This window comes from Helianthus annuus, chromosome 10, assembly GCF_002127325.2.
Source record: "Helianthus annuus cultivar XRQ/B chromosome 10, HanXRQr2.0-SUNRISE, whole genome shotgun sequence".
NCBI classification, from domain to species: domain Eukaryota; kingdom Viridiplantae; phylum Streptophyta; class Magnoliopsida; order Asterales; family Asteraceae; genus Helianthus; species Helianthus annuus.
Genome location: NC_035442.2, coordinates 82,866,823 through 82,884,952, shown reverse-complemented (window position 1 = coordinate 82,884,952; position 18,130 = coordinate 82,866,823).

Here is an 18,130-nt window from a genome sequence, read left to right as displayed (position 1 = left end):
AATCTTGGAAACTCGAGTTGTCACAACATAGCATTTATCAGTTATACAAGTTCATACAAGTCATCATCAATAACAGTTAACTAACCCCGTTAACTCTTAACAGACCTAACCAAGTTACTGTGCAGTTTTACCCATTCGACGAAACACACATGTTTCGTCGTGCAACCCTTCGACGAAACCCATCCCTTTCGTCATGATCATCTTCGGCGAAACACCCTCCGTTTCGTCATATTTACTCTCGGCGAAACACCCCCTGTTTCGCCGTGATTTGTGTTTCGTCCACAATGTCAGTTACGTCGCGTAACTGACGATTGCCCAGAAACCCTAACCAATAACCACAGCCGATACACACTAACATCGATCATCATCATTGTCACACCCTGGCTTTTGCGGAAGCGTGGGTTTATTTGGTGTGACTTCTTAATACCATAGCGACAATCACAAAAATGCTATATGATAAAAACGTAAGATGTTCATCCATTAAAATAATTTAGAAATGCATAACATATTGTCTTAAAAACATCAACCACAGTGAAGATCAAATGAAGGCAAAATAATTTGGAACGTGAAGTCAAGTGGCTTAAACGCAAGTGGCTTAAAAGCAAGCGCATTCCTTTGGTCAAGGTTCGCTGGGAATCTAAACGTTGACCCGAGTTTACTTGGGAACGTGAAGATCAAATGAAGGCAAAATACCCGCATCTTTTTCCACGAGTTTCCTCTAAATAAATTTCGGGACGAAATTTACACAAGTAGGGGAGACTGTAACATTTGTGCTTGTAATCATTGTGAACAGTTCAGTTATCAATAAAACAATGTTATTTGATCCCAATGTTTGTTTGGTTGTGTTTTACATTTTTCATGTTTTGACTTTTGTTCAATTTCAAACTCTACATCGCTTTCTGGAGAATTATACGCAAACTGGTGGATAAACGTACTCAGTTTAATGCGACAAATACTCCGGAACATCAACATATACTCAACATACCTTAAATAACCTTTACATAACTTAGAAATAAGTTTTGAAGGCTTTGGTATGGCAAAAACAAGTTAATTCGCTTACAGGGACTAAACTTGACAAACTGCGAAAGTATGCCAATTTGAACTGTAACGAACATTCCGGAACATGTCCATAAGTTAAACATACCATAAATATCCTTTACATAGCTTAGAAATAGGCTTTGAGGGGTTTGGTATGCTAAAATAAACTTTTGGATCATTCTGGGACTAAAAGTGTCAAAAAGTGCACAAGTTTGCACTTTCGGGCATAACTTACATTCTGAATACATCCGGACATCCAAAAATTTATGTAAGCATCCTTATATTATGCCTTAGTGTTTGGCATGAGAAAAATCCATTCGTCGCGTCATTTGGATCGTCTTTCGCGCTTATGCGCATTTCGTCGTAATTAAGCGAACATCGCGATCGTACGGCCAAACGAACCGACATCCGGAACATTTTTGAGCATGTTTCATGTTCACAATGTTTAGGCATAATTTTAGGGCCTTAAAGTTGGCTTTACGGGCCTTAGAAGTGTCGGAAATGGCTTAAATATGCAACAGGGACTAAAACTGTAATTTCTGAAACTTTGTGCTGATCAGGCAGGGCCAGGCGGACCGCCTGGGTTTTGTGTGCTTCCTTACGCGGGCCGCATCAGACAAGCAGACCAGCTGCAATGTTTCTGATCCACTTGCATTGGCCTTTCGAACACCCAAAGGGCAACGACACGTGTCGGATTCCTATGGTGTGGGCAAAATAAGGCACCACAACTTTGCGACAAGTGTACGGCTTGGATCGTGGCACGATATTCAAGAAACGATCCTAACGGCTTTACTTTTCCTATAAATACCCCCCCCCCCCTTTGGCTAAAAACTCACAAAATCTGATCTAAAGCTCTAAGTTGAGGCCTTTGCTTCATACCTGAGCTCCTGGATCGAGATTAGCTTTCGGGGACCCTTCGTAAGTGTTCTTTCATTCTTTTATTCGCTTTTCGAGTCCGAAAGTCAACGTTTTGTTTGACTTTCTGCGTTGACCAGCATATGGTCAACACGAAGTTCGTTGGAACTTCATAACGTGAGCGTGATCATGATGGTTATAGTCCGTAGTGACTATACCTACTGATTACCACGTTATCTAGGCTCAGTGACGAGTCGTAGTTTCGGCCAAAATGTGCATTCTTGCGTATTTTGTAACCAAACTACTCGTGAGCATCAAAGCCGTCTGTTTTGATGCCAAACCTGTTTTCTAAACTTAGTTAAGCATGTTCTAACATGCTTAGCTCGTCACTTTTAGTTTAGTGCTTATATAGGGTCGTAAGGTAAGCGATCTAAACCATCGCTTATACTTTCGAACCCGACCCATTTGGTCGATCATTAGGATTCGACCAAACACAATAGGTGACCATAGCTGTAACCTTCCGAGGTTATACCTTGTGGTCACGATGTTAGGCGTTCCAAACGCGTTCTACGCGAACGACGCGTTAAGGTAGCATAAGCTACCTAAACGGGTCGTAATGGGCCGTAAGCACTTAGGTTAGGTTTCATTTTAGTATGTAGGCCTTGTTAAACCATATTACACGAGTCTCCATACTCGTTTGGTTTACGAACCCGCATACTATCCAATCCTTCCGATTTTGGTCCGGTATATTAATATAGCTACCTATTAGGTGCCATTTGATATTCCGTGATCTCTAGCATTATTTCGTTGTTATACAAGGACTTCAAAGCAATCTCAGGTTAGTACATAGACCCCTCTTTTACTGTTTTTCAAACTGTTTTGGGGTGAAACACATGTGCCTACTTGTTACTTTCATGCTTTCCATGTTTTCACATCATATACCGGCTATGTTCGTTAGTACATTATAGTACATGATTTCATTACATTTCATGCTATGTATGCCCATTGTGTGCGTACTTAGTACATTGTTTTACATTACATTTCATGCTATGTATGCCCATTGTGTGCGTACTTAGTACATTGTTTTACATTACATTTCATGCTATGTATGCCCATTGTGTGCGTACTTAGTACATTGTTTTACATTACATTTCATGCTATGTATGCCCATTGTGTGCGTACTTAGTACATTGCTTTTCATTACATTTCATGCTATGTATGCCCATTGTGTGCGTACTTAGTACATTGTTTTACATTACATTTCATGCTATGTATGCCCATTGTGTGCGTACTTAGTACATTGCTTTACATTACATTTCATGCTATGTATGCCCATTGTGTGCGTACTTAGTACATTGTTTCACATTGCATTTCATGCTATTTATGCCCATTGTGTGCATACTTAGTACAATTGTTTACATCACATGCCTTCATTTTGGTATGACATTTGGTTTGTTTAACATGTAACAATACATTCATTAACATTGATCACGCCATTCGTTAGTAGGTAGTGGTACCATAGGAATTGACAACTCCCGTTCCTGAAATCCTGGGTTTGTTTGGATTGGAAGGAATGACCGAATTCGATATACATAACTTAGATAAACCTTTAATTTGTTTAAGGGTTTATCACCACAGTCTCAAGGCTTGGATGTATGCATTTTCACAATACCGCATAGATGTTCATATCAGTATAGCATGCATTTGTTCCACAAAACATAACGTTGATTTAAACCATGTTTTACTTCAATACCTTGTTTTGTGCATTTTACATATGGTTTAGTTGATACATCTCACTTACCATACAAGATATATTTTGGGTACACATTACATGATCTACATTAAACATAAACATTTTGACATTGATATACATACTTGGTGATTTACATTGAACATAGACATTTCGATATGGTTTACACAATAACACTTGACAATTGGTTTATACATGAACAGTTTACATGGTGGTTGGTTCGGGTAAATGGTTTGAGTAACGTGGCGTATGTAATATGATACAAACATGGTGGATACGCCGCTGGTACTTCCTATATATAAATGTTTGTATAATATCACCTATCGTAGCGTTATCTAAATCATTTCAGTTTAGATATATTATGTTTTACACAAATAACACATTCTTCACAAGACATTATTTTTTACAAACAACTTATACAAACTCATTTTACTAGGTTATTCATTTAACCTTACATTTTATTCATACATATCATCTGATCTTATCGTTTTTCATATGATTTACAAAACAAAACAATTTACAAGGTTCATGACTGACTGTTATTAAACGTTTTCTTTAAACTCAAGTCATGAATCCCATTTTCACAAAACCTATGTATCTCACCGGCATTTTTATGCTGACGTACCTACTTTCACATGTGTTTTCAGGAGCTATCGTGTAGGATGACAATTGTGACACTAGGGCGGACCTGTGCCTTAGAGACTAAAAAAATGAAGATAGACTAGTTTAATTATGTCACGAACTCTTTGTTTTTCCTGTTTAAGACAATGTATTACGCTTGTTTAATAAATATAATGTAACTTTGATTTCCATGGTTATGAAACAATTAATTCTGTCCCAACACTCCCCGGCGTTTCCGCCGCGGTTGCATGTTATACGCGGCCGGGGTGTGACAGGAGAGTTGGTATCAGAGCCAATGGTTATAGGGAATTAGGCAATTAGTAATGCTTTGACCTAGACTATAACTTTCTAGGACCCTAACACAAGTTATCTTGTGTTTAGATTTTAAAACATGCACTTCACCTATCCTTAGGTGATAACCACAACGAGAATTTCGATTCCGAATCCGCTTCGAAAATTAATCATCTGTTCTAGGATGATTGATTACTAGGTTTTGAACCCTCTGTTATAAGGTTTTGAACCCCTTTGAATTTTCAAAATCTCGTCAAGGTTTTCGGGTTTTAATAGTGTGAACACGTGCGAACTGGAAGGGTGAATGCCTGTACCCTGAGTTTTCTGTCTAAGGCTAGAGTGTTCGTACAAATCCACATAATCGGACCAGTCACTCTTACCTGGGGACTCTTGGGGTGAGTATTCACTTATAGGCGAACATGTCTTCGCGATACATTATCTTTGACCCATTTACTTTGACTAGACATTTTGTGTCGCTTGTTTGCTTTGCGATGCGTAACCACCATCTTTGCTTTTGTTGATTCTATTTCATCTCATTCTCTTCATCCAATCATCTCACTCGTTTCCTTTCATGTTTTCCTCTTTTAAAATGCCTCCTCGACGCGAACACCAGATAGCAACTGCCGAGCTGGCAGAAATTATTGCGCAGCAGATGGCTGCTTAATTCCCAAATCTCTTTGCTCAATGGAACCAAGCCAACAACAACAACAATGGTACATGCAATTTCAAGAATTTTAACTCGGCTAAACCACTCAAGTTTAGTGGTTCTGAGGGAGCGACTGGGCTTCTTCAATGGTTCGAGAGCATTGAGAATACTTTTCGCCACGTTCAGTGTCCGGATAATCGCAAGGTCGAGTTTTCTTCAAGCGTGTTTCAAAAGAGGGCTCTCACATGGTGGAATGGGATAATGAGAGACCGTGGTGCAGAAGTTGCTCTAGCACAGACATGGGCTGAACTAAGAGCTCTTATGATGAGGGAGTTCTGTCCTCGTCATGAACAACGAGCATTGGAGAAGGAGTTTGATGACTTGAAACAAGATAGTGGCGAGCACAGGGCATATACTGATAGGTTTGAGGAGTTGAGTCTGCCTTGCCCGACTATGGTTGCCCCACTCGACAAGGCTATCGAAAGGTACATCGACGGCCTGCCTGACTCGGTACAAGACATTATTACAGGTAGCAACCCTACCACCCTCCGTCAGGCGATCGAGTTATCAGCGACATTGACTGAGTCGCAGATTCGGAAGAATAAATTACACAGGAAGGGTGACAAGGGAAAGAAACAGTCGTCTGACAAGGAAGATAGCATGAAAGGTCAAAACAAGAATGGAAAGGATTCTGGTTCATCAAAAAGGGCAAAGAAGCGTAAGGCTTCCCAAAACTATGCTGTCACTGCCCAAGCTAACCAGGCAGCTCCCAACCAACCCGCACAGCCTCCAGCAAAGAAGCCCTATTCAGGAAGTGCACCTTTGTGCAATAGATCATCAGCCGCAACATCAGTGCCGTTTCTGTACTAACTGTGGGAAGTCAGGTCATCTTGCCGATGTTTGTCGGTTTGCTCAAAATCGCGCAGTTCAGAACCCGGCTCAACAGGTTGCTCAGCCTCCTGCTCAGCAACAGGGTCAAGCTGCACGACCACAATACCCACCAGGTGCTTGTTATAACTGTGGGGATCTGACCCACTACAGAAACCGGTGCCCAAGGCTAGCAAACCAGAACCAGAATCAGAATCAGGCTCAGGCTCGAGGGCGAGTCTTCAACATGAATGCTCAAGAGGCACAAGCAGACAATGAAGTGGTGAACGGTATATTCTTTGTTAATAATCAGCCTGCATCTGTTCTTTTTGATTCGGGTGCCGACAAGAGTTTTGTGTCATTATCTTTTGAGCCAATGCTTCGCGTGTCTAGAACGAAACTAGGTAAACCTTTGACAGTAGAAGTTGCTAATGGTGAACCCATTGTTCTTGATTCTGTTCTCCACAATTGCCAGTTGAACCTTAACGACCATATTTTTCCTATTGACCTCACGCCTATGCAACTTAGAAGTTCCGACGTTATTGTAGGTATGGATTGGTTATCTAAGCATCGCGCAGAGATAGTTTGTTCTGAGAAGATTGTTCGTGTGCCGCTGTCGACAGGCGAGATCCTACAGGTTCGTGGTGAGAAGCCTGCCGGTGATCTCAAACTCATGTCTTGTTTTAAAGCACGGAAGTATCTACGGAAGAACTATGTGGCTTTCTTAGCACATGTTACAGCAGATAAAGGCAAGGGTAAGTCTATTTCAGATATTCCTGTCGTTCGAGATTATTCTGAAGTTTTTCCTGAAGAGTTACCTGGTCTACCTCCAGCACGCCAAGTCGAGTTCCGTATTGATCTCGTACCTGGTGCAAATCCCATTGCCAGAGCTCCATACCGTCTTGCACCGTCTGAGATGCAAGAATTATCTAAGCAGCTTCAGGAGCTCTTTGACAAAGGTTTTATCCGTCCTAGCTTTTCACCTTGGGGTGCTCCCGTTCTCTTTGTCAAGAAGAAGGATGGATCTTTTAGGATGTGTATCGATTATCGTGAGCTTAATAAGCTTACCATCAAGAATCGATATCCCCTACCTCACATTGATGATCTCTTTGATCAATTGCAAGGCGCTTCTTATTTTTCAAAGATTGATCTGCGATCTGGATATCATCAACTTCGTGTGCATGAAGAAGATATTCCAAAGACAGCATTCCGCACTCGTTACGGGCATTATGAGTTCACAGTCATGCCATTCGGTTTGACTAATGCTCCTGCTGTTTTCATGGACTTGATGAATAGGGTCTGCAAGCCTTATTTAGATAAGTTCATCATCGTTTTCATTGATGACATTTTAATATATTCTAAGACGCGAGCTGATCATGAGCAACATCTTCGTCTTACTTTAGAACTCCTAAAGAAAGAGCAACTTTTCGCCAAATTCTCCAAGTGTGAATTCTGGCTTAAAGAAGTTCAATTTTTAGGACATATTGTCAACGAACAAGGTATTCATGTGGATCCCTCCAAGATCAGTGCGATTAAGGATTGGGATACACCTACTACTCCTACAGAAGTTCGTTCTTTTTTTGGTCTAGCGGGTTATTATCGCCGCTTCATTAAAAATTTCTCGAAGATTGCAGTTCCTCTAACTGCTCTAACTCAGAAGAACAAACCCTTTGATTGGGGATTCAAGCAAGAGGAAGCGTTTATGACTTTGAAACAAAAGCTTTGAGACGCGCCTGTCCTAACATTACCTGAGGGCAATGATGATTTCCTCGTTTATTGCGATGCATCTAAATTGGGCCTTGGCTGCGTCCTGATGCAAAGAAACAAAGTCATAGCATACGCATCGAGGCAGTTAAAGGTACATGAGAAGAACTACACCACTCATGATCTCGAGTTGGGTGCAGTTGTCTTCGCTCTTAAGATTTGGAGACACTATTTGTACGGTACAAAATGTGTGGTTTTCACGGACCACAAAAGTCTTCAGCATATCTTCAATCAGAAAGAACTCAACATGAGGCAAAGACGTTGGGTGGAACTTCTAAATGACTATGACTGCGAAATTCGCTACCATCCTGGTAAGGCGAATGTCGTAGCCGATGCTTTGAGTCGCAAGGAGCGTACTAAGCTTCATTGTGTTCGTGTCCAATCTGTTATTCAAGCGCAAACTGATATCCAAGCCCGTATTTCTCAGGCTCAGCAAGCTTGTGTTTCACAAGGCTTGATGGATAAGGAGTTTCCTTATCACATAACACCTGCTCTGGAACTAAAGGACAATGGATCGTATTACTTCATGGACCGTTTGTGGGTCCCAAGCCAAGATAATCTTCGTACTTTGCTTATGGATGAACCCCATAAGTCTCGTTATTCTATTCATCCTGGCTCAGATAAGATGTATAAGGATCTTCGTATTCAGTATTGGTGGCCTGGTATGAAGAAAGACATTGCCTTATACGTATCCAAATGCCTTACTTGTCTTAAGGTTAAGGCTGAACATCAGCGTCCTTCTGGCTTATTGGAACAACCAGAGATCCCAGTTTGGAAATGGGAAAACATTACTATGGATCTCATTACTAAACTCCCGCACACAAAGAAAGGTCACGATGCCATCTGGGTAGTCGTTGATCGTCTCACTAAATCAGCGCATTTCTTGCCAATCCGTGAGGATTTTTCGGCTGACAAACTTGCTCAAATCTATGTGGATGAAATTGTAGCTCGACATGGTGTTCCTTTGAACATCATTTCTGACAGAGATGCTCGTTTCACTTCTCATTTTTGGAGAACCATGCAATCTGCTATGGGGTCCCAACTTATTCTGAGCACAGCTTATCATCCGCAAACGGATGTTCAATCTGAAAGAACAATCCAGACACTGGAGGATATGCTTAGAGCTTGTGTGATCGATTTTGGTGGTAGTTGGGATTCACATCTTCCATTTATTGAATTCTCCTACAACAACAGTTATCACTCCAACATCAACATGGCTCCTTTCGAGGCTCTCTATGGTCGAAAATGTCGTTCACCAGTCTGCTGGAATGAGATTGGCGAGGCTCAACTTACTGGACCTGCCCTCAGTTTAGAGACAACAGATAAGGTAAAGAAAGTTCGTGATAACCTTCAGACAGCTAGAAGCCGTCAAAAGAGTTACGTAGACCTAAAACGCAAGCCCTTGGATTTTCAAGTCGGTGATCGTGTATTACTTAAGGTCTCACCATGGAAAGGTGTGATCAGGTTTGGAAAGAAAGGAAAACTTGCACCTAGATACGTTGGACCATTCAAGATCGTCGAAAGAATCGGTAAGGTAGCCTACAGACTTGAGTTACCTCCTGAACTTGGAAATGTTCATCCAACCTTTCACGTGTCCAATCTCAAGAGGTGTTTAGCTGATGAGAACCTCCACATACCGCTTGACGAAATTCGTGTTGATAAAACACTGAAATTTGTTGAGAAACCGGTGGAAATCATGGAACGTGAAGTCAAGTGGCTTAAACGCAAGCGCATTCCTTTGGTCAAGGTTCGCTGGGAATCTAAACGTGGACCCGAGTTTACTTGGGAACGTGAAGATCAAATGAAGGCAAAATACCCGCATCTTTTTCCACGAGTTTCCTCTAAATAAATTTCGGGACGAAATTTCCACAAGTAGGGGAGACTGTAACATTTGTGCTTGTAATCATTGTGAACAGTTCAATTATCAATAAAACAATGTTATTTGATCCCAATGTTTGTTTGGTTGTGTTTTACATTTTTCATGTTTTGACTTTTGTTCAATTTCAAACTCTACATCGCTTTCTGGAGAATTATACGCAAACTGGCGCATAAACGTACTCAGTTTAATGCGACAAATACTCCGGAACATCAACATATACTCAACATACCTTAAATAACCTTTACATAACTTAGAAATAAGTTTTGAAGGCTTTGGTATGGCAAAAACAAGTTAATTCGCTTACAGGGACTAAACTTGACAAACTGCGAAAGTATGCCAATTTGAACTTTAACGAACATTCCGGAACATGTCCATAAGTTAAACATACCATAAATATCCTTTACATAGCTTAGAAATAGGCTTTGAGGGGTTTGGTATGCTAAAATAAACTTTTGGATCATTCAGGGACTAAAAGTGTCAAAAAGTGCACAAGTTTGCACTTTCGCGCATAACTTACGTTCTGAATACATCCGGACATCCAAAAATTTATGTAAGAATCCTTATATTATGCCTTAGTGTTTGGCATGAGAAAAATCCATTCGTCGCGTCATTTGGATCGTCTTTCGCGCTTATGCGCATTTCGTCGTAATTAAGCGAACATCGCGATCGTACGGCCAAACGAACCGATATCTGGAACATTTTTGAGCATGTGTTCATGTCCACAATGTTTAGGCATCATTTTAGGGCCTTAAAGTTGGCTTTACGGGCCTTAGAAGTGTCGGAAATGGCTTAAATATGCAACAGGAACTAAAACTGTAATTTCTGAAACTTTGTGCTGATCAGGCAGGGCCAGGCGGCCCGCCTGGGTTTTGTGTGCTTCCTTACGCGGGCCGCATCAGACAAGCAGACCAGCTGCAATGTTTCTGATCCACTTGCATTGGCCTTTCGAACACCCAAAGGGCAACGACACGTGTCGGATTCCTATGGTGGGGGCAAAATAAGGCACCACAACTTTGCGACAAGTGTACGGCTTGGATCGTGGCACGATATTCAAGAAACAATCCTAACGGCTTTACTTTTCCAATAAATACCCCCCCCCCCTTTGGCTAAAAACTCACAAAATCTGATCTAAAGCTTTAAGTTGAGGCCTTTGCTTCATACCTGAGCTCCTGGATCGAGATTAGCTTTCGGGGACCCTTTGTAAGTGTTCTTTCATTCTTTTATTCGCTTTTCGAGTCCGAAAGTCAACGTTTTGTTTGACTTTCTGCGTTGACCAGCCTATGGTCAACACGAAGTTCGTTGGAACTTCATAACGTGAGCGTGATCATGATGGTTATAGTCCGTAGTGACTATACCTACTGATTACCACGTTATCTAGGCTCAGTGACGAGTCGTAGTTTCGGCCAAAATGCGCATTCTTGCGTATTTTGTAACCAAACTACTCGTGAGCATCAAAGCCGTTTGTTTTGATGCCAAACCTGTTTTCTAAACTTAGTTAAGCATGTTCTAACATGCTTAGCTCGTCACTTTTAGTTTAGTGCTTATATAGGGTCGTAAGGTAAGCGATCTAAACCATCGCTTATACTTTCGAACCCGACCCATTTGGTCGATCATTAGGATCCGACCAAACACATTAGGTGACCATAGTTGTAACCTTCCTAGGTTATACCTTGTGGTCACGATGTTAGGCGTTCCAAACGCGTTCTACGCGAACGACGCGTTAAGGTAGCATAAGCTACCTAAACGGGTCGTAATGGGCCGTAAGCACTTAGGTTAGGTTTCATTTTAGTATGTAGGCCTTGTTAAACCATATTACACGAGTCTCCATACTCGTTTGGTTTACGAACCCGCATACTATCCAATCCTTCCGATTTTGGTCCGGTATATTAATATAGCTACCTATTAGGTGTCGTTTGATATTCCGTGATCTCTAGAATTATTTCGTTGTTATACAATGTAACAACTGCCATTAAAATCAATAATTAGGACAATAATTAGTCAATAAGAAAACCCTAATTAAGACACCCAAGTAATTCTGCATTAGCCCTAGAATTTTCAGAATAATCGGAATCAGGATCAGGGCCCCTAAAACTCGAGGGGGGCAAACCCTAGTTGATAATTATCTAAATTTAAACGTTGCTATGCTCTGATTGGTTAATTTGTTGAATCACCAAGGCTAGTCCCGAGTCTAGGCAGCCTATGAATTAGACTGCTTAGCTTACGGACCGTAAGGGGTCGGGCATACGGTCCGTAAGGGAGACCCAAAAATTACTATAAATAGCAGACATTGGGACTTGAACACTGAAATGAAAACGATGTAAGAATTCTGTCTGTGCGTCAAATTATACTCAAAACAGTCCCCAACACACACACGATCACGAGGTGCTGCCGCAATCAGGGTAATAACTCGATCGCTATTACGATTCAACGTCCGATCGATTATAACTATCCAACGATTGTCCGAGTGCTGCTCAAATTGAGCTTATACTTTGTTATTCATTATGATTTCGACTTGAATGTTTGAGTGCTGTTCGAATTCGGACTATGCTCTGTCATTCGTTGTGAATCCATTGGATTGTTAAGTATCGCACTTGATAATAGTTGTGAGGGTTTAATCTCGTGAATTGACGTAACTGCTGAATTAGTTACTAACCCGTTTGTGTGTGTGCATTTTATTTAAATTAGGTTAATCACAGGCAAATCAGTAAAGCTTATACTCTGCTCGTAAATCTGCAATGTGAGTCATTCTCTTTTTATCAAATATGCTTTACAAAACTCCAAACTATTTTAAGTTATAATTACAGGGATTAAGTCTATGTAATCACCAAAATACAGCCGGTATGTGGGGTTTTGTATACATTACTTATTTCCCGTCACACTTGGACAACGAGTTAGCCAAGGGGTGATCTGACCACAGTCACAGACACAATTAGGACAACGAGATAGCCAATGGGTAGTCGAGTGACAAGTACTGTGGGTAGTTGGTTTGAAATCAGAAACATTGTAATTCCCCTTAATACTGTAAATTATAATAAATGTGTCGTTTTAGTAAACTGAATGATTCACTCAGTATTTCCCCGCTGACAAAACCTTTTTCAAACATGTTTCAGGTGATCTGTTGTGAGCAAGGAAAAGTGCCGTGGAGCACTCTCAGCTTTAGAAAAGTGGCTCAATGTAAATAAATAAAAGAAGCATGTTTTGAAAAATAAAGATTTCCCTGAGAAATCACATTATTGTAAATTACGGGAATTTATCCCTAAATTATGAAACGGGCAGTTTAAATTATTGAAAGATCCTGTTTTAAAAGTCTTCCGTTGTCGCCTAAATTAAATACCACGGGATTTCTGTCCCGCGGCCCCTGAAACGGGTCAAACCGGGTCGGGGGCCGTGACATACAAGGACTTCAAAGCAATCTCAGGTGAGTACATAGACCCCTCTTTTACTGTTTTTCAAACTGTTTTGGGGTGAAACACATGTGCCTACTTGTTACTTTCATGCTTTCCATGTTTTCACATCATATACCGGCTATGTTCGTTAGTACATTATAGTACATGATTTCATTACATTTCATGCTATGTATGCCCATTGTGTGCGTACTTAGTACATTGTTTTACATTACATTTCCTGCTATGTATGCCCATTGTGTGCGTACTTAGTACATTGTTTTACATTACATTTCATGCTATGTATGCCCATTGTGTGCGTACTTAGTACATTGTTTTACATTACATTTCATGCTATGTATGCCCATTGTGTGCGTACTTAGTACATTGCTTTACATTACATTTCATGCTATGTATGCCCATTGTATGCGTACTTAGTACATTGTTTTACATTATATTACATTTCATGCTATGTATGCCCATTGTGTGTGTACTTAGTACATTGCTTTACATTACATTTCATGCTATGTATGCCCATTGTGTGCGTACTTAGTACATTGTTTCACATTGCATTTCATGCTATTTATGCCCATTGTGTGCATACTTAGTACAATCGTTTACATCACATGCCTTCATTTTGGTATGACATTTGGTTCATGGAACAATACATTCATTAACATTGATCACGCCATTCGTTAGTAGGTAGTGGTACCATAGGAATTGACAACTCCCGTTCCTGAAATCCTGGGTTTGTTTGGATTGGAAGGAATGACCGAATTCGATATACATAACTTAGATAAACCTTTAATTTGTTTAAGGGTTTATCGCCACAGTCTCAAGGCTTGGATGTATGCATTTTCACAATACCGCATAGATGTTCATATCAGTATAGCATGCATTTGTTCCACAAAACATAACGTTGATTTAAACCATGTTTTACTTCAATACCTTGTTTTGTGCATTTTACATATGGTTTAGTTGATACATCTCACTTACCATACAAGATATATTTTGGGTACACATTACATGATCTACATTAAACATAAACATTTTGACATTGATATACATACTTGGTGGTTTACATTGAACATAGACATTTCGATATGGTTTACACAATAACACTTGACAATTGGTTTATACATGAACAATTTACATGGTGGTTGGTTCGGGTAAATGGTTTGAGTAACGTGGCGTATGTAATATGATACAAACATGGTGGATACGCCGCTGGTACTTCCTATATATAAATGTTTGTATAATATTACCTATCGTAGCGTTATCTAAATCATTTCAGTTTAGACATATTACGTTTTACACAAATAACACATTCTTCACAAGACATTATTTTTTACAAACAACTTATACAAACTCATTTTACTAGGTTATTCATTTAACCTTACATTTTATTCATACATATCATCTGATCTTATCGTTTTTCATATGATTTACAAAACAAAACAATTTACAAGGTTCATGACTGACTGTTATTAAACGTTTTCTTTAAACTCAAGTCATGAATCCCATTTTCACAAAACCTATGTATCTCGCAGGCATTTTTATGCTGACGTACCTACTTTCACATATGTTTTCAGGAGCTATCGTGTAGGATGACAATGGTGACACTAGGGCGGACCTGTGCCATAGAGACTAAAAAAATGAAGATAGGCTAGTTTAATTATGTCACGAACTCTTTGTTTTCCTGTTTAAGACAATGTATTACGCTTGTTTAATAAATAAAATGTAACTTTGATTTCCATGGTTATGAAACAATTAATTCTGTCCCAACACTCCCCGGCGTTTCCGCCGCGGTTGCATGTTATACGCGGCCGGGGTGTGACATATGGGCCGCCCCGGCCTCATGGGTGTGGGCTCGCTACACCCAAATAGATCTATCACTCATGTCCCTTGGTCCTACGATGAGGATTAATGGCCTTAAGTGTTGTACCCACCTTTCACATGATCTAAGCGTCTAAACAAAAACCCTCCTTAAGCTAACCATGCCATTTATAAAAGCGTCTGTAAATGTAACATGTATTTCACCCCCGAAGTATAAAACTGAAAACAGTTAAAAAGAAAAGGGGGGCACGAACTCACAGTAGTGCGTCTTGAATCGAATCTCAAACTCTGTCCGCTACACGACAACCTACAACGTACTAATGTCTATTAGACGAACGGGCCGTGCCTTGGCTTAGAGTTTAGTATTTTGTGTCACGTTTCTTATATTGTTTCGTGTGATAATTTTTTGTCAAAATAGTTAATATTTTAACTTGGTCATGTGTCATGTTGGGATATTTGTTCGTTTAATGTTCTAGTAAACTTATGTCTAGTAAATATTTACTAAGTGTTGGTTTTTCGGAAAATTTCGCCATGGTATCCTTTGTAAATGGAGGTATCCATGCTTAATAGCATATCATTTTCTTTTACATATATCTCGTAGATCATTCTCAATAATCAAACTGACATTTAGACATACAAAGCATTACTTACTTTATTTTAGCTTCATTGCCCAAAACTGGACTGTTTTCGAGGATTTTTATAAAATAGTTAACCTTTTCCAAAATTTCCCAAATTTTTACAGAATGACTCACACAATCCATGTTTCATTATGTAAAAATATCGGAACCCAGTTCCTTACGAATATTTAATAAAAATTGATTTACCCAACTGCAATCAGATTTGTTACTTTCTAATTGCAGTTTACGGAATAATTCACTAAAAATTATTTGTAAGTCCGATCGACGAAATTCCAGTTGGAGGATCATCGTGACAACGGTGACCATCTACTGTAAAAATTCCATGAGTTGATTCTACCCCGGTTTCAAGTTATGACTCTGAATACAACACACTTTTCTGCAGTAAAAACACACCTTAAGCTGCTGTCCAAAAACAGTCCTTTAAAAATAGTAAACGACCTCGAAAAATTACGATTCCAGTGCCATTTGCTCGGTTATTCCAAAATGCATATTTTAGGCTTCAGAAAATCAGTTTTTCGGTTTAAAACGGTCCAGTTACAGCCTGTTGAATTTGACTGGAAATACCAATCAGCATGCTTTTTACAATGTAAAAATTACTAAAAACGCATCAACGAGGGTCCTAACCATGGTTTATCGATGATTTAATGATCAAACCTCATGCATGCTTTAACCAACCCTAATCCAACCTGATTTCAACTTCATACAAACTTTTTATGTAGGGTTTCCATGTAAGGTTCCATGTTCATCTTTTTAGTGTACTAGTTCTTGTGATTTTAACAAATAAGCGTCATACTTCACATTTTGACTATAAATAAGATGGAACAAGGTGTAGAGACTTACTACTAGCACAAGGCTAGGGTAGAAATCTTGTGAAGATGATGGTGAGAAAAAGTGTGGTGAAAAGACTAGAATAAGCTCTCTTAAAGTTCCTTCAATCTTGCAACTTCCTTGAATCCTCTTGAAGCTTGAATGGACTTGAATGTTGGAGATGATGAAGATGATTAAGTGGTGGTGATGGTGAATTCGGTTATGGGGGAGCCAAATGGGGGAGAGAGGGTGAGTTAGGAGTGGGGTTTTAATGTAAGGATAAGATTTCTTGGAATCCATGAGCCACCCTAACCTAATGTTATAATTACCTAGATCTTTGGCCAACCAAATTTTAAGAGAATAACAATAAATCTAAACAAAATATTTGGTGATCATTTGGCTGAAAATTCGGTTGGGGGGGGGGGGTAAATTGTAAAATTTTGGTGATTAGTGGGTAAATTACTAGGAGGTTAAGGGTACTTTCTAGAATAGTGGGTGTATGTCATGTTTCTATAGCGTGTGGGGATCTTTGTGACCGTAAATAATTAAGAATGATAAAATAATATTTCTGACAAAATTTTGGTGTCCCGGGTAATGTCTGGTTGTTCGGTTACGTATCGTTCCGTTAAAGCGTTTAATTGCACTGCATAGTGTCTTTTATGCATCTTTTTGTAACGAAATTAATTCCAACACTTAGGAAAGCGTTCAGGACCATTTAGTCAATTCTCTGTATAACACGGGTGTGTTAAGAGCTGAATCGTTACTGAAAAAGTAGAATATGTACTTAAAATGAGTTTTAGGCACTTTCCGGCACTCAAACTATCACATAGTGACACAGTCTTATGGTCCTCACTTCCCTACACTCCCTACTGGTGTAGTACTTTATCCCTGGCTCATACTGGCCTCAATATAGTGTCTGTCTATGTGCTGGCATTGTCAGCATGTGTCTGAGTTATCCGCTCACTGTGCTAGCTGTGCTTTGTGCATCAGGTTTGTCACTAAGAGTCTGTATGAATAAATGAAGTGACTGTATGTAAAGGATGCACATGTGTGTATGTAACATAATCAGTAAGCAGTTTAATGTGTCAGTTGTAATCAAGCACAGTCATTAAGCACATAATTAGAGTTAATTAATTTGCACAGTACCTGTAATTGTGTGGGTTGTCACAATCATATGGCAGAGGTTTCCAAAGCGTGCCACACCCTTCCAGGGTGAAACCTTTAACAAAACCATATCTCCAACTTGAAACTCTAAAGGTTTCCTTCTTTGGTCTGCATAGCCTTTCTGTCTGTCGCGAGCTGCCTTGATGTGCTCTTGAATTTGAAAGATCTTGTCTGTTGTCTCTTGAATTATTTCGGGGCCAACCAGCTGTCTATCACCCGCATCAGCCCAGCATAGCGGTGATCGACACTTGCGTCCGTAAAGAGCTTCGAATGGTGCTGCTCCAATGCTTGTGTGGTAGCTGTTGTTGTACGAAAATTTGACCAATGGTAAGTGATTGTCCCAGCTACCACCCAGGTCCATTACACATGCTCTCAGCATATCTTCCAATGTTTGAATTGTTCGTTCACTCTGGCCATCCGTTTGTGTGTGAAATGATGTACTCAGATTTAACTGAGAACCAAATGCTTCTTGGAAGGACTGCCAAATCCTTGATACAAATCTTCCATCTCTATCAGAGATAATTGAGAGAGGCACTCCATGGCGCGCAACAATCTCCCTCATGTATATTTCAGCAAGTTTACTCGTGTTGT